Genomic DNA, 19,109 nt, shown 5'->3' on the forward strand with positions numbered 1-19,109 from the left:
CAGGGATGATGTATTGGCAGTTTGGTGGGACCTTCTCTTAAAGTTTGGGTACAACTCTCATGCTGTCTTTTAAATGGCACTCACAGATGAAGGTAAAAGAACCAGCCATTTCCCCTTGTTCGACGACGTTCAGTTTGCAAGTTGAACTGAGTTAGGTTCATCTATAAAGTACACACAAGCTCTTTGCATATATTGGTTCCCATAAGTGATGAAACAAAGAACTAACAATGTTTTGTAAGAATCATCCATCAGGGGCATGCTCAGGAATTTCAATGTGACCCCTTTTGGAGGGTCACATTCTGTGCCCCCGCCAAGGCCCGGGAGGGAGGAGCTCTCTCTCCCCTCCCACCCCAGCCCTGGGGCTGGAGGAATTCTGTGTCGCCAACGATTATTGGAGGGGCATGGCTCCTGCTTGCCCCACTTTGTGCACACCCCTGGAATCATTTATCCAGAGTCTTCTCCATATACAAGGAAGAAACTCCTCACCTGTGTCAGGTGCAGGAAGATAATGCTATCTGATGTCAGCCTACAAGAGAGAGACAAGGTGGGTGAGGTAATATCTTTCATTGGACCGACTTCTGTTGGTGAGAGAGACAGCATGAAACCTGTTCTTTCCTGTAGAGCCATTGGAAACAAGGTGTGCTAGAAACATAAAAGTTATTGAAAATGCAATGCATCTGCCAAGTTGTGTAATTCACATTGATACCCCTGCTCTGCCACTGACTGGCATTAATTGTATTTGCTTGAAGAGAATGTAGGAGCTTGATGCTCACGCCGGTTCTTTGATGATTTTTGGAGAGAGCTGCCTACATTTTTCATGCAGCGAGCTCTGCGTGGGTGGACCCCTGTGCCCATGCTGAGCTTGCTGCAAGATTCACGCCCCCGTCGGCTCACTGCCCCAGATGTTGGTGTGCCAGCTATCTCCTTCAAAAGAGTATTCATAAAGGGCTGGTCTCCCGAGACGCTGAGCACTCTCAGCTCCCACTTACTTTGCAGGAAGCACTCAACACTTTGCAGAAATTGGCTCCTACAGCACAAAAAGAAAGTACATAGCCTCTTCCATGACATTTGGCTAAGTAGTATTCTTCATGGTCTTATGAAGCACAAAAGCCGGATCCAAGGCATATGATCATAATGCTTTTGATTAAATTGGCTGAGGTCTGATGAGTTTTACCTAGAGCAAAAAACTTCAATCTGTGGTCGCTGACCTTGGGGAAATTAGCTGTTTGAGTAATGCAATTCTCTAATTGAAATTGAGCCTTGTTCTGTGTATAGAGCAAAGATTATGAGGCCGTTTCACATCCTCATTATTTATATATGAATCTCGTTCTTTCCCACCTTGCAGATGATGGCTTTAAACCATTGACTGAGTCAGAAAAAATTATTCCAATGATGGAAGAACAATAAGTGCTCACGTGTCTTCTCCTCCTCTTCTCATCATTGATTCCTAAAAAGGAGTCCTGAATTATAGCTTGCAAGTGAGAGTTTGATGTGCAAGACCTGACTAATTTTGGCTGTCTGTCATTAGATTTATTAGCAAAATCTATATGTTTACTTCACATCTTATAACACAATCACTAAATTCTTTGTCAATGCCACTTCACTCTGGAGAAAATAAATGAAAGGAATAATGTACTAGTGGGGAAGTGTTGGAGGGGATGCATTTCCCTAGGTGTGAGGTAGAATGGAAAAATCACATTATTCAGTACAGTTCTGAAATGGTGAGGCCAGGGTTGCTATTCTCACCTTTATGGACTCTGTTGGATTTGCACAAGGGCAAGAAGTCGAAGTGTCTGATGAGCAGAATGGGCATGTCCAGATTCACCTTCACTGAGCATTACAAAAGTTTGGGATTGTCTTGCTATGGAAAAGCTGGCAAATTTCAAAAAGGCTTGTATGCATGTGCAGCAGGTAATGGAGGCTGTGGGAGGCTAGGTCTCTACAAAACTCAGCTAATGCTCTGCACTGCAGACCTGGGGCTAGGACACTGCGGGGCTCAGAGCTCCTCTGGGCGGCCCGGGCTCCTGCTCACAGCCTGCTGCAGGAGCTGGCAGGCCAGCTGGGACTGCTCCAGGCACTGGCCGGGTTTGGGGCTGCACCGGTGGGCCGGCCAGCAAGAGCGGGGATGGGACCTTGGGCAGAAGAGTCGGAGCAGGCAGCTAGCCTCCCCGAACGGGGGGTGCACATGCCATCCATGCTCATATGCCAATTACTTTAACATCTGGTAGCTTTTTATTAACTAACATTCAGTCTTATCTAACACACAAAAACAGCCAACTTTTCTACACTTAAGTATGTTCCCTACTTCCCCATTGCTCTCTTTGGTGCATTCATGCCCCACTGATCTGGGTACGTTGTCCCCTGCATGCATGGATCTCCCTTTCCCCACATGGCAGGAGTAGGGAGTTAGTTCTATGGCAACATTATCCTTCTTCTCTGGGCAACCAACCAGGTGGAGGGGGGTAGGGCCAGGGAAAGAGTAGGTAGGCCAGGAGCAGGGCTGCAGGGAGACATGCATCATCTCTCCCACTGGCCCCCCAAAACTCTCCAGGAAAAAGTAATACAGCCTCAGGCTACATTCCCTTTCTGATGTAGCTACCTCCATGGCAGGGACCCCCCCTTCCTCTTTAAGAGGGTTTGCAAGGGCCAGACGCTGGCTGGAGTAAGTCTTTGCACTGCAGCTTCAGTGGAGTTACACTGCCAGGAAGCTGAGGAAGCAGACAGGTCATTTGAGATCTGGGTTCATCTACAGATTCCCTGTACAAGCTTGGGCAAGTCACTTAGGTCCAGATCCTCCTAGGTATTTAGGCACCCAACTCCCACTGAAACCAATGGGAGTTGAGCACCTAAATACCTTGGAGGATCTGGGTTTTAGCCTCAATGCCCTATCTGTAAAACGGGGATAATAGCACTTCCCATCCTTGGTCTGGTCTGTTTAGCTTTGGGGCAGTGACTCTCTTACTGCGTGTTTGTACAGCACCTGGCAATATAGGGCCGGGTCTTGGATGGGGACTCTAAATGAATAATAATAATAATTAATAATATAATATCTATCCATATGTCCTCAAGAGTCTCAGAAAAGCTTTGCATTCTCTGGTTTTCTCAGATATTCCCAGCAGAGCCTGCTGGGCAGTCACAAAAGAGGAAAAAGTGCATTTGAAATAAATTAGTTCTGTCACTTGCAAATCAGATTGTTTTACAAGAGCAGTCTCAAAGCTTAAAAACAATTAAATGCTATTAGGATTTCACCTGTTACAGTGACAGCAATACAGAATGAAATGTCAGGGAGATGCAGTTCCCGAGACTTGCTATATATAGCTGACTTTTTCAATACATTAAAGTAGTCTCTGTTACTTGTTCACATTGCTCTGGGCTTAAAGAAACAACATGCTGCATGTGCATGCATTTCATTTTCCCTTTGTGACTCAGGATCCAGTCTAGAGATCCAAACAGCTTGATATGAGGGGGAGACCAGAGAAATTATTCCCTTAACAAACGAAAACCCCAAACTGACGTTTCTGATCAATGTTAGCCCAAGGATTTCAAAACACTGGTTCTAATTGCGGCTATCTTTGGTCTTTGAGATTATGCCAGTGACAGCTGCAGGCTGGGTTAGCTCTGGAATTAGGGTGGAAGTGGCCCATTCCCAACAGTTGACAAAAAGGGGGGTGAATATCAACAGAGGGAAAATTACTTTTTGTAGTGCTAATAGGCCAATTCAATCCACATGGATGCGGCCCATTCCCAGCGGTTGACAAGAAGGTGCGAGTATCAGAGGGAAAATTATTTTTTGTAGTGACCCAGCCCTCCGAGTCTTTTTTCAGGCCGAATTTACAGCCAAGCCCTCAGATACAACCACATTTGCTCCAATCCCTCAGACAGAGACAAAAACCTACAGGATCTCTATCAGGCGTTCTTACAACTACAATACCCACCCGGGGAAGTGAAGAAACAGATTGACAGAGCCAGAAGGGTACCCAACAAAGAAAGTAACAGAATGCCATTAGCCATCACCTACAGACCCCAACTAAAACCTCTCCAGTGCATCATCAAGGATCTACAATGTATCCTGAAGGACGATCCCTCACTCTCACAGACCTTGGGAGACAGGCTAGTCCCTGCTTACAGATAGCCCCCAGCCTGAAGCAAATACTCACCACACAACAGAAACTATCAAGGGAATGACCTTTGCCACATCCCTGTATATACTGTGTGCTGGAACACATGCTGTGCACTTTCATTTGTCTTTGCATCACCCATGCAAGGAATTCTAAGTATTTCGAAAAGGCTCATCTTGAAGACTAAGCACCGTGGCTTTCCACTGCCTTATCTGCCTGCTTCTGGGTGATTCTGCTCAGTGACACTCACACAGCTGCACCTGCAAGGCCTCCTTTAAAAAATATGGCTGTAAAAGTCTAATTCTAAGCTTGGAAGAGAGAGAGCTGGTGACTTGGGACTTAAAGAAGCCCATAGGCCTTGTGCCAGCCATCTGCACAGGAGTGAATTTGAACGTAATGAATAAAAAGAGATCCTATAAAAGAGTCTACCACTGCCCTCCATACAACTTCTCAGGAGTGTATCGGCATGATTTGGCTGATTCCATGAGTAGCTGTGAGAATAAATACACTTAATGTGTCCAAGGAAGATTATGTTGGAAATACCACCATGTCTTACCATGCAGAAGCATTGTATCAATGGTAGTTGTTTGGATTAGATTTTTATGTTGAAGGTTAAACGCAAACATCTGACAGGGAAAGAGCATGCTCCACAATTAGGAGACTGTATGCTAGGGGTGGCCAAATTTACTGATCCTCCCAGCTGCACAGGACAATCTTCAGACTCTTGGGAGCTGGGGGACACCTAGAGGGGCTCGGGGCTTCAGCCCCACTCCTACTGAAGCCCAGAGCCCTGGCAGGGGCACCCCATGGGGCTGAAGCCCCAAGACCCCCCTCCAAGTTGAGCAGAAGTTCCTACCCGACCACCCCACTGCAAGGCAGAGGTCCCATGCTCCCCCAGTGTGAGCCACAGTTTGGCTACCCCTGCCGTATACTGCTGAAGAAACATGGGGAGGAAACCCCTCTGAAGACTTCTTACATAGTTTTAGCCTCTAATGGATTTTCATTACGTAATAGAGTTGCTGGGGGAGGGGGTTCCCACAGAGACAGCTGTTTTGTCTGTTTGCCAAACATTACCTTATACTTAGGAACTGCATTACCTGACATGGATATCCTGGATACAGTGAGAGTTAATTAGTTTAATTGATGGGAGCTTAATCTCTGAGGCCCTTCCTTGAGCTTTATTGCCATGCACTTTATTATTGTATAAGCTCTTTACCATAAATACAGAGGACGTATCCTGCCTCATACATACCTGGACAAGTGCTTATGGACCAAGTGACCTTATGTCCTGCTTAGCCTTGTAGATCTAAAGCTCAATCCATTAACTAGAAATGGCATTAAAGTAATTATTTTTTAAAGGTAAATTAGAAGAGAACTGAATAAATCATGCAATGGAGACAAACCAAGGTAGCTGAAATATTCAACAAAGAGCAGAACTGGGGTGTTCTGGAACTTGTAGAAATCAACAACTTGTAGAACTCAATCTTGGGTTGAAAGCATTTAAGTGTTATTACTACAATAGGTTATATTGATAACTCAGTCTAAGTCAGGTCCTCACAGTCACCTGACCTATGGAATAGCTCCAGGTAGACTGACAGCACAGCGTGACCTTCCGTATTATGATAATATCGTACCTCTGCATACACCCTCCTTTGCATTTTGATGTGCTGTAACTACACTATAGCCAAACCATGTTAACCAATAAAAACGAATTACGGTCTTAACTGTAAAACATTCCCAATTTATCAGTGTCTGCTAAACAAATATGATCCCAAATGTCATTTAAATATCATTAGCTGTTACTGAAGGCTGGTTTTGAAAAAGGGTAAAAACCTGTGGATGCATGCAAGGGCTGGTGTCTCCAATTTTCTAATATAGGCTCCCATTCAGCACGATATTTAAGAACAGGCCTGTCGTTAAATACATGAGTTATCCCCACTGAAGTCAGGGGGATTATTCCCATGCTTAAAGTTGAGTACATTCTTAAGTACGTTTCTGAATGAGGGTTGCAATGCCCAGCTTCCCTTGCCACTGTCCTTTCCTGGGATAGGGTATACAGTTATCATTGGAGCATTACACTGGGTCGCTGCCATTAGAGGTTTCATCATACATAGCATCCATTTTAAGATTGGGCCAGAAATCTATTCCCAGTAAATCTGTCTGATCAATTGAAAATAATAAAGACACGGGAGAAGACTAACTGTGTACAGCCGATGAAATTCTGGCCCCATTGAAATCAATGGCAAAACTCCCAAAGATATGAGTATGGCCAAGATTTCACCCAGTACCTTTATTGATAGTGGTTTCCGATTTCCTTGTGGAGCCAAACTTTCAGGTCCTGAGACACACACAACCATTGCTGAAGTTATACTTGAAAAAGTATCTGTGTCGCCTTAGAGATGCTAATTCTCTGGCCATGACTCTGGGACATGGCTCTGAAAAGTCTCTTCACTCATGGCCTGATTTCATTCCCAAGGTCCCCAGCAGCTCTGATCTCTGACACAGCCCCAGGGGGCTGCAGAACCTTCCCTCTGTTCAGTTCTGTGTCAGCAGGCCTCTCTAAATAAATCTTCTGGGATTTTAATTTTGTTTCTTTATAATCTTTGCCTGCCTCCGTTCAATATGCCAGCTTCAGCCCTTCTGTATCTGCCAATAAAAATTCCCTGTCACGCTTTTCCAGCCCTACATTTATATGAGTAGTGGTAGTAGGCAGCCTTCAGTCTCGAGAGACCATGGGTTTGCACCCCTGAAAGATAAAGAAAACTGGATTACCTCTCTAGGGCACAAGCCTGGGCAGATGATCTGGAGGCCCTGAGTTGCCCATGAATCACGACCTACCTCTTGGCGCCACCAGTAAAATCCAGAAGAGAGGAAGAACCAATATATGTGGTACCTGATCCGCTGCAGGAGTTGCTGGAAAGATACTAAGATGTTAGTACTAGGGCTGTCAAGCGATTTAAAAAATTAATCGTGATTAATCATGCGATTAAAAAAATTAATCGTGATTAATTGCGCGATTAAACACACTGTTAAACAATACTAGAAGACCATTTATTTAAATATTTTTGATGTTTTCTACATTTTCAAATATATTGATTTCAATACAGAATACAAAATGTACAGTGCTCACTTTATATTTATTTTTGATTACAAGTATTTGCACTGTAAAAAAACCAAAAGAAATAGTATTTTTCAATTCACCTAATACAAGTACTATAGTGCAATCTCTTTATCATGAAAGTTGAACTTACAAATGTAAAATTATGTACGAAAAAAAGCTGCTTTCAAAAATGAAACAATGTAAAATTTTAGAGCCTGCAAGTCCACTTAGTCCTACGTCTTCTTCAGCCAATCGCTCAGACAAACAAGTTTGTTTACATTTTCAGGAGATAATGCTGCCCACTTCTTGTTTACAATGTCACCTGAAAGTGAGAACAGGTATTCTCATGTCACTGTTGTAGCCAGCGTCCCAAGATATTTACACGCCAGATGCGCTAAAGATTCATATGTCCCTTCACGCTTCAACCACTATTCCAGGGAACATGCATCCATGCTGATGACGGGTTCTGCTCGATAACAATCCAAAGCAGTTTTCAGAGTAACAGCCGTGTTAGTCTGTATTCGCGAAAAGAGACGGAGTACTTGTGGCACCTTAGAGACTAACCAATTTATTAGAGCATAAGTTTTCGTGAGCTACAGCTCACTTCATCAGATGCATATCGTGGAAACTGCAGCAGACTTTATATATACACAGAGAATATGAACCAATACCTCCTCCCACCCCACTGTCCTGCTGGTAATAGCTTATCTAAAGTGATCATCAGGTGGGCCATTTCCAGCACAAATCCAGCAGTGTGGACCGATGCATGTTTATTTTCATTATTTGAGTCAGATGCCACCAACAGAAAGTTGAGTTTCTTTTCTGGTGGTTCAGGTTCTGAAGTTTCCGCATCGGAGTGTTGCTCTTTTAAGACTTCTGAAAGCACGCTCCACACCTCATCCCTCTCAGATTTTGGAAGGCTCTTTAGATTCTTAAACCTTGGGTCAAGCTCTGTAGCTATCTTTAGAAATCTCACACTGGTACCTTCTTTGCGATTTGTCAAATCTGCAGCGAAAGTGTTCGTAGAATGAACAACACGTGCTGGGTTATCATCTTAGACTGCTATAACATCAAGTATATGGCAGAATGTGGGTAAAACAGCAGGGGACATATAGCTCTCCCCACCCTAGGAGTTCAGTCACAAATTTAATTAATGCATTTTTTTTAATGAGCGTCATCAGCATGGAAGAATGTCCTCTGGAATGGTGGTGGAAGCATGAAGGGGCATATGTTTAGCATATCTGGCACATAAAGACCTTGAAATGCCAGCTACAAAAGTGCCATGCAAATGCCTGTTCTCACTTTTTGGTGACATTGTAAATAAGAAGAGGGCAGCATTATCTCCTGTAAATGTAAACAAACTTGTTTGTCTTCGCAATTGGCTGAACAAGAAAGGACTGAGTGTACTTGTAGGCTCTGAAAGTTTACATTGTTTTGGTTTTGAGTGCAGTTATGTAACAAAAAGAATCTACATTTGTAAATTGCACTTTCAGGACAAAGAGATTCACTACAGTACTTGTATGAGGTGAACTGAAAAATACTGTTTCTTTTGTTTATCATTTTACAGTGCAAATATTTGTAATAAAAATAATATACACTTTCATTTCAATTACAGCACAGAATACAATATATATGAAATGTAGAAAAACATCCAAAATATTTAATACATTTCAATTGGTATTCTATTGTTTAATAGTGTGATTAAAACTGTGATTAATAGCGATTCATTTGTTTGAGTTAATCACGTGAGTTAACTGTGATTCATCGACAGCCCTAGTTAGTACCTAACCACCTTTGGGGCTCCACTCCAGATTTTCTGTCTGAGTTTACTCTCATAGCCTTGCATTCTCCCGAATTCACCCATAAGACAGGGGGGCTTTTCTGTCAGGGGTTGCTCCCTCAGCCTTTCGCCCCCATGGGCTACCCACAAGGCAATAGGGTTGATGAGCCACAGGTAGTACCGTGTAATCTCCTTCAGTAGCAGGCATAGCCTGACTTATACATTTATATGAGTCCATGAATTTAAAAAGTGGTGGCAGCTTCCCTCCCCCATCCCTCTTCACCACAGTTCCATCCTCTTCAATCTGTGTTTCGGTACTGTACAAATTCATCGATGGATATGGAGAAGCTGGTATACAAACCAGGCCCCCTAATATCAAGGTCAATCATCGGACTAATAGTTGAGCATGTGAATACACATGAGAGTGAGATTGCTCTTTCCTTCTCTGCCTTTCATTTTTTATTTTATATAATATATAGCTGACATCAGCTTTCTATTTTCCCAAAGGTCTGCACCTGTTTTCCTCAGCACAGTCTTCATGCTTTTGCTGTTGATCTAGTGGTTGGCAAGAAATGAAATTCATAACCCTAGCTGTGGGCATTGCTCTGAGCATGCCTACTGGATCAGGCCCCCCACAGTGCATGCGAGGTCACACGGGTGGGGATGGAGCGATGCGCTCTTCCAAGTGGTGTCCCCCATGCGACACAAGCCAAAATCACGTCCAATTTTGTCTCAGTACTGGGCGGGAGACAAATCACTCAAAAAAGACTAGCTTAAAACCGGACGAATGGCCTGCCTATTTGTGGATCATTCTGGGGCATAGGTGGGCGGTAGGCATCCAGAAGCCTATTGGGAGGTAGCAGTGCGCGTGCTCAGAGGCAGAAACATAAGCGCTGAGGGAGTTGAGGCAGGAGTTCTGTGAATCACAGTGGAGCCTCAGTCTGGGGTTTAGGCACCTAAGTGCCTTTGTGGATCAGGGCTATAGTGACTGAACCCAACTATCTGTCTGAGACGTGCGGCGGTGTAATGTTGGACAACGTAGACAGGAACAGGGCCTGGAGGTAGAGCCTGGCAGGATGGAAGATTCCTTTGTTTTGTATCTTTTGGGATTTTGTTTTCCCTTGGAAGGGGTCAGACAGTTAGAGATCACCTGGCTGGCAGGTTACACTGATATTATGGCTGGATAGGCCACAGGATGTGTGGGGGAGGGACGGCAAACTGAGGCAGAACACTCACAGGACCATGTTATGCTCCTGCAAGGGGAGTGTTTCAGGCCCATGCCCCATCACAGCCAGGCATTGTTTTAATAAAGGGAGGGGGCATTCTGCATCCAAAACATGTATCCACTGACGTCTACCCATATTTGCATGTTTGGTTACAGTTCACCACTGCCACGTAATCCTACATCACTCACTATCACCCCAAGGTACACATTTCATCCAACTGTAATGCTGCCCAGTAAAATTGCCAAAAATATATGCCCCTTGTTAGTTCTGGAGGATCAGGTGGGGATATATGCGGGGGGGGGTGAGCGAGAGCTGAGGTCATGTGAGCAGTGCAGCTACTCATTCCACCCTTCCTGCTGCAGCCTTAGCCAGCAATTTGTCTGCGGATTACTGTCTACAAGTTCCTCTCTGATGAAGCACAGGTGGGATTACTTACGTGTGTAAAGTTAAGCACGTGCATAGGTCTTTGCAGGATTGGGGCCTACAAGAGTAAATATTTATGCCAGGATTTGTTACTTTGTTTTCCCTTCTTTATTTGCGGTGGAATAGCAGCATAAGAGCACATACAATTTACAGAAAACATTGCATTGCTAGGTATAGTATATGAATTCACGTACGTGACCCTCCATTGCCCCATTCTTTCCTTTAAATGATAGACCCTATGAACTACTCTTCTTTTGCTGTTTGCAGCAGAGAGGAAAAGAATTTCAAGCTGTACCTTTGAAAGAACATATCAGCTCCAGCGAAAGACACAACTGACCTTGAAACAACAACTATACAGAATTATCTACTAGAACGTCAGAAAAAAACAAGCTTCACAGCTTTGCCACCAGCACAAAACTCTCTCGTGGGGGATGTTTAACCCAGCTAACTGATATGTGCGACAACCCCTTTTAAAACAGCTAGGCAGGTTAAAATTCCCTTTGCGGCGGGTTTCCTGCTGTAAGCAAAGTTCTGCAGCTTTTTCAGAGCTTTGCTTAATTTGGTGAAGAGTGTTTGAGTGGGTTTTAATTAATAATGCCCTCAATGCCTGAAATATATTTGGATAGGTGTGATGCTGAAAAGGCAGAAGTGTTGGATAAATATTTCCCATCTGTTTTTGGAACAAAGTTGTGTGGTGTACCTCTGTGGTATGATGATGATGAAATACTTCATCTTCAAACAGTTACTAAGGGGGATGTTAGACAGGAGTGCTAAGTTAAACATTTTAAAATCAGGAGGTCTAGATAACTTGCACTCCAACGTTTTAAAGGAGTTGGCTCTCTAGCTAGATGATTCTTTTAAAATAAATCTGGGAAAAAAGGGAAGTTTCAGAGAACTAGAAGAAAGCTACTGTTGTGCCAATATTTAAACAAGGTAAATGGGGTGACCCAAATAATTACAGATTAGTTAGCCTGACATCAGTCCTGGACTAAATAACGGAATGTCAAGCAATAAAGCAATTGATGTCAAGCAATAAAGAATTGGAGAACAGAAATATAATCAATGCCAGTCAACGTGGTTTCTTGGGAAACAGGTCTTGTCAAATAAACTTGATATTGTTCTTTGATAAAATTACAGGTGTGGTTGGGTAAAAGTAGGTGAGTTGACTTAACACTGCACGGTGTTTGGATTATGAAATCAGCACTCTACAAAATCAGCATGGCATGCAGTAAATGGGTTAAATGTTAGATCTCAAAAGGTAATTGTGAAAGGGAAATCATCAATAAGTAAAGGGTGCTTCTAGTGGGGTCCTGCAGCCCCCAATTTTTGGCCCACTGCTATTCTTATCTGACTTTATCTCTGCCCTGGAAAAAGATATGAAATCAGTGCAGAGCAGATCCTCAAAGCAGGAGCGCCAGAACAGGTGGGCCAGGGGGCTATGCCTCCTCTCACTTTTTACGGGTTGTAAGGGTGGAGGGGGTGGAAAGGAGCAAGCAGGGGTGGGATCTTGTGGGGGGAAGAGGCAGTGTGGGAGCGAGGCCTCAGGGGAAGAAGTGGTGCGGGGTGGGAGGTATTGGGGGAAGGGGTGGTGTGAGGGCAGGGCCTTGGGGGTGGCATGGGGTAGGAGGGTGAGGCCACGGTTTGGGCGCCTGTGGCCCTCCCCACACACACTTTTAGGGTGCTTCTGCCTCTCCTGCCTCAAAGGTATTCAATGGAAGTTAGTAGATTAAGAACATAAGAACAGCCATACTGCGTCCATCAAGCCAGTATCCTGTCTTCTGACAGTGGACAATGCCAGGTGCTTCAGAGAGAATGAATAGAACAGGCAGTCAAGTGATCCATCCCCTGTTGTCCACTCCCAGCTTCTGGCAGTCAGAGGCAAGGGACACCCAGAGCATAGGATTGCATCCCTGACCATCTTGGTTAAAAGCCATTGATGCATCTTTGAGGCTGTCATAAATATAAAGGGAAGGGTAAACCCCTTTAAAATCCCTCCTGGCCAGAGGAAAAATCCTCTCACCTGTAAAGGGTTAAGAAGCTAAAGGTAACCTCGTTGGCACCTGACCAAAATGACCAATGAGGAGACAAGATACTTTCAAAAGCTGGGAGGAGGGAGAGAAACAAAGGGTCTGTGTGTCTGTCGGTATGCTGCTTTGCCGGGGATAGAACAGGAATGGAGTCTTAGAACTTTTAGTAAGTAATCTAGCTAGGTATGCGTTAGATTATGATTTCTTTAAATGGCTGAGAAAAGAATTGTGCTGAATAGAATGACTATTTCTGTCCGTGTGTCTTTTTTGTAACTTAAGGTTTTGCCTAGAGGGATTCGCTATGTTTTGAATCTAATTACCCTGTAAGGTACCTACCATCCTGCTTTTACAGGGGTGATTCCTTTACTCCTATTTACTTCTATTTCTATTAGAAGTCTTCTTATAAGAAAACTAAATGCTTTTTCATTGTTCTCAGATCCAAGGGTTTGGGTCTGTGGTCACCTATGCAAATTGGTGAGGATTTTTACCAAACCTTTCCCAGGAAGTGGGGTGCAAGGGTTGGGAGGATTTTGGGGGGAAAGACGTGTCCAAACTACGTTTCCCTGTAAACCCAGTTAGAGTTTGGTGGTGGCAGTGGTTATTCCAAGGACAAAAGATAAAATTAATTTGTACCTTGGGGAAGTTTTAACCTAAGCTGGTAAAAGTAAGCTTAGGAGGTTTTCATGCAGGTCCCCACATCTGTACCCTAGAGTTCAGAGTGGGGGAGGAACCTTGACAGAAGCTCTGGACCTGTGTCATCTGCAAACTTTGGTTGAGATTTTCAAAACTGGCTAGATTTAAACACACAACTTCCATTAAAATTATATTAATTCCCTAATTGGCTTTGAAAGCAAAGCCTGGTGTGTGGCAAATAATTATAAAGACAGGTCCTTGATACAGGGCAACGCAAATCAATTCGTAAGCTGGGCTCAATCTAACAACATGAGTTTTAACAGTCAAGTGCAAGGTCATACATCTAGGAACTAAGAACACAGGCGATACTTATTGGATTGGGCACTGTATCCTGTAAAGCAACATCTCTGAAAAGGACTCAGGGATCACTATACATAGCTAACTGAACATGAACTCCCAGTGAAATGCTGCGGCAAAAGGAGCTAACAGCATCCCTGGATGAATAAACAAGGGACTATTGAGCAGTGGAGAGGTGATATTATCTCTGTATTATATAAATGACATGTAATAATAAATAAGCCATTGCTTTAAAAATACCATGCATAAGTGTGCATTTTTACATGTATTCCTTTATGTGCATATAATTTCGATAAAATCCTTTCTCTCCTTCTTTAATAAAGAGTTCTTGTGGTTGCTTTGCTAACAGAATGCTGGGAATCATTAAGAAAGGGATAGATAATAAGACAGAAAATATCATATTGCCTCTATGTAAATCCATGGTTCACCCACATCTTGAATACTGCGTGCAGATGTAGTCGCCCCACCTCAAAAAATATATATTGGAACTTGAAAAGGTTCAGAAAAGGACAACAAAAATGATTAGGGGTATGGAACAGCTTCCATATGTGGAGAGATTAATAAGATTGGGACTTTTCAGCTTGGAAAAGAGACAACTAAGGGGGGATATGATTGGGGTCTATAAAATCATGACTGGGGTAGAGAAAGTAAATAAGGAAGTGTTATTTACTCCTTCTCAATACACAATAACTAGGGGTCACCAAATGAAATTATTAGGCAGCAGGTTTAAAATAAATGAAAAGAAGTATTTCTTCACAGAATGCACAGTCAACCCTGTGCAACTCTTTGCGAGAGGATGTTGTGAAGGCCAAGACTATAACATGGTTCAAAAAACAACTACATAAATTCATGGAGGATAGGTCAATCAACGGCTATTAGCCAAGATGGGTAGGGATGGTGTCCCTAGCCTCTGTTTGCCAGAGGCTGGGATTAGGTGACAGGGCATGGATCATTTGATAATAACCTGTCTGTTCATTCCCTTTGGGGCACCTGATATTGGCCATTGCCAAAAGACAGGATACTGGGCTCGATGGACCTTTGGTCTGACCCAGTATAGCCATTCTTATGTTCTTATGTTGATTATTAAACCCAGTTTGTGCAATTTATAACTGGGGGGGAGGGACAAGAAGTTGAGCATATCTTCCTCCACATTGGGGGAGGGGACAAATTTATGAGCTTACATTATATAGATTTCTCTACAGCGCAAGACAATATTATTTTGGGTGTACTTTCCAGAGGGGAGCTGCATTTGAGTGCTGGGTCCTTTCCTATACCGATGTACATCATGTGGTATGACAGCACCTTTGAGATGCTTTGTACCTGTCTTAAGTGGAAAATGTTTTTCCTTGTGACAATGTTTCCAGCTCACAGAGTGGGCAATCTCTCAGCTCTAGTAACTGTCTGCCTTATACCAGAGTACACAAGGATAAAGTAGTGATGCAGATTCATCTGAGATTTCTACCCAAGGCGTTGTCAGGTTCCCACCTTAATGACCCAACCATCATCCTCCCAGCATTCTTCCCAGGCCTGCCTATTTATCCCAGCAAGCCTCTTCCCCACACATTCAAAGTGGGGGGTCTACTTGGAGTGGACTACAGGCCCTAGGGTCCACCCCATTCCTTGTTGAATGATGCCAATTCCTGGGCAATGCGGTCTCCAAGAAGACCATGGCTACGGGCAGTTGAATGACACCCCTCACTGCTATGGCCTCACTCATAATTTAATGCTGGAGGGATTTTCTACTTTGCATTTTATTCCAGGTGTTGCCACTGACTTCTTATATGTTCAATGCTTTACCTGTCTGTGCCTCTGTTTTCCCAACTGTAAAATGAGAATGCTCTGGCACAGAATTGCTGTGAGACTAAATTCACTAATGTTAGTCAAGTGCTCAGAGATCCTTGGGTAGGTTGTGCTACAGAAATGCAAAGTATTATTAATGAATTAAAGGAATTGTGTGATGTGTTTTTTTGGTACTATAATTGTAATGATTAAAGAAAACAATACATACATGAACATAGTTTTTAAAAATCCCCCCAGCATTAGGTTAATCTTGCCTTTCTACATGTCTGTAAAGCAACTAACATGTTTGGTGCTATATCAATGAATACAGTATTAGACTGCCTGACAGATCTAGGATCCAGCTCCTCTGGAGAGAGATCTTACCCTCTGTACTGTAATCCCCCTTTCTGTTTGGAAGACGGATGTGGAGGAGAAAGATGGTGCTGTGATGTTACATCCCATATTCTTTATAGAAGTATGCTTATGATATGGATATGGCATAACTGAGATCTATTTTTATGCAAGCTGGGTCTTATAAGGTATCATCGGAAATGTTATAATTTACTGAATGTGATTATTCAATTTGTATGCATGTATCATTTCTGTACCTAAAGTTAGGAATATTGACTATGTAACAATTACAACTCTGTGTGAATTTAGGAGACACCCACCAGACAACAGGCCATCAGCCTTGATGGGCCATTAGGAAGAAACAATAAGACTTTGAAGATACTAATCTCTCTCCTTCCTGAGAGGTGTCCTGGGACGTAGCTGTGACACTACTAGGTCAGGTGGTCCTGTCACCTGGTACTAAATACCATCTTGGACTTCTAGTAATTTTCCACTAAAAGGAGGGGGAGGTCAAGACTGGGAAACAAAAGATTCCCACCTTATGTAAATCTTATTTAAGGCTAGGGAGTAAGGCAAACAGGTCTCTCCCTTCGCTGCCTTCCCACCCACGAAGACAGAATGCTGAAAGTACCTGAAGAGACAAAAGAACAGACCTGAGGGAAAGGCAAGGGCTGAGTCCAGACTAAGACAGGAGTCTAGTCTGTGAAGAGAAATACCTGGAACTCCAAGCTACAAAAAATCTACAACTTGCCTAAAACCACATTTAGGGTGAGAAATTACTTCTTGAAACCAGTCTCTTTAAGATCTTAAGGTTAGTATGCATGTTTTGTTTTATTTGTTTAGTAATCTGCCTTCTTCTGTTTGCTATCCCTTATGATCACTTAAAATCTGCCTTTTATAATTGTTAAAGTTGTTTTTGTTGATTATTAAACCCAGTTTGTGCAATTTATAACTGGGGGGGAGGGACAAGAAGTTGAGCATATCTTCCTCCACATTGGGGGAGGGGACAAATTTATGAGCTTACATTATATAGATTTCTCTACAGCGCAAGACAATATTATTTTGGGTGTACTTTCCAGAGGGGAGCTGCACTTGAGTGCTGGGTCCTTTCCTCGCTGTGTCTTCTCATAGAGAGCTGCCTGCAGAATGTGAGATTCTAGAGCTGGTGCATCCCTACCTGTGGGTGTGTGCTACCAAAGGCCGGAGAGCCTAATTCAGCAAAACAGGGAGCAGGACCCCAGGCTAATGGAGCAGGAAGGCTCAGTGAAATCCAAGTACATCAGGTGGCATCCCAGAAGGGGGGTCCAACTGGTCACAGGTGCCCATTTCCTTTACTTAGGCTTGGAAGGATTTGATTTTTATCAGCAAATGTTGGGAAATATCAATTTCACCAAACACACAAACAAAAAAAATATTTTCATTGAGAAATGAAAATTTACAGATCGGTAAGGTAAGAAATATGCTGCTTGAGAACTTATTAGAGTTTAATTAAAGGATATATACTCTGTATATTTTGACATACATATTAACAATTTGTGTTTTAATGGATATAAAACTAACTTTTTAAATCCCAAAGTTTGTCATTAAATAATTGCCTGATCTGCTCATTATGTCCTGCAACTGTGAACAATTAAATAAATTAAAAAATATATTAAAATGCTTAATAATAGACAAGTGATACTATCCATCAAAATTGCAAAAATAAATAAAAATTGAATTCTGCCAAGCTTATGGTTACTGGATTCTCTTTGATTCACACTGTGCCAAGTGAAAACGCACCTCCCCTGATAGACGTGTAACCAGCCAAGCTGGTACCATGCCCACCACTCCCAATTAAACAGCAAGATTGGGGGTGTCAGACAAATGGCTGTTACCTGTTCCCCTGTATTATGGGGAAAGTCATACACATGGCTGGTACTCGCTGCACCTCCCACCCCACCCCACTAGGCAGTAAGATGGGGGAGGTTGCACACATGCCTGATATTCACTACCCAAAGAGGCAGCAGGGTGGATGGGAGGGGGTCATACCCATCGCTGGTAATCCCTGTCCCAGGTTAGGCAGTAGGACAGTCACACACATGGCTGGTACCCGGTTCCCCTGTTAGGCAATAGGGTTTATGGCCAGTACTTCCTCCCCACCCCCGCACCACAATTAGGAATAAGGTGGATGGAGGCATGGGTGTGTGGGACACATACATGACTGGTGCCCCCTCTGTTAGGCAGTAGGTGGACAGGGCTGGTCTCCCCCCACCCCCATTAGGCAGTAGCTGGCTGTGGGGCTCACATGGCCTGTCCCCTCCCGTTAGGTACTACAGGGCCGTTCACCCGCCACCGCCCGTTAGGCAGTAAGCAGCTGGGAGGGTCACAGGGCCGGTCCCCTCTCCCTCCTATTAGGCAGTAGGTGCTTGGGGGGGGTGTCACATGGTGGCCAGTTCCCCTCTCTTTAGTCAGTAGGGACTGGGGGGGGTCACATGGCTGGTTCCCTCCCCCTATCAGTCAGTAGGGACTGGGGGGCGGTGTCACATGGCTGGTTCCCTCCCCCTATCAGTCAGTAGGGACTGGGGGGGGTCACATGGCTGGCTCCCTCCCCCTATCAGTCAGTAGGGACTGGGGGGGGGTCACATGGCTGGTTCCCTCCCCCTATCAGTCAGTAGGGACTGGGGGGGGTCACATGGCTGGTTCCCTCCCCCTATCAGTCAGTAGGGACTGGGGGGGGTCACATGGCTGGTTCCCTCCCCCTATCAGTCAGTAGGGACTGGGGGGGGTCACATGGCTGGTTCCCTCCCCCCATCAGTCAGTAGGGACTGGGGGGCGGTGTCACATGGCTGGTTCCCTCCCCCTATCAGTCAGTAGGGACTGGGGGGGGTCACATGGCTGGCTCCCTCCCCCTATCAGTCAGTAGGGACTGGGGGGCGGTGTCACATGGCTGGCTCCCTCCCCCTATCAGTCAGTAGGGACTGGGGGGGGTCACATGGCTGGCTCCCTCCCCCTATCAGTCAGTAGGGACTGGGGGGCGGTGTCACATGGCTGGCTCCCTCCCCCTATCAGTCAGTAGGGACTGGGGGGGGGGTCACATGGCTGGCTCCCTCCCCCTATCAGTCAGTAGGGACTGGGGGGGGGGTCACATGGCTGGCTCCCTCCCCCTATCAGTCAGTAGGGACTGGGGGGGGTCACATGGCTGGCTCCCTCCCCCTATCAGTCAGTAGGGACTGGGGGGGGGTCACATGGCTGGCTCCCTCCCCCTATCAGTCAGTAGGGACTGGGGGGCGGTGTCACATGGCTGGCTCCCTCCCCCTATCAGTCAGTAGGGACTGG

The sequence above is a fragment of the Lepidochelys olivacea genome (genome assembly GCF_965140295.1).
Source record: "Lepidochelys olivacea isolate rLepOli2 genome assembly, chromosome: 6".
Taxonomy (NCBI): Eukaryota; Metazoa; Chordata; order Testudines; family Cheloniidae; genus Lepidochelys; species Lepidochelys olivacea.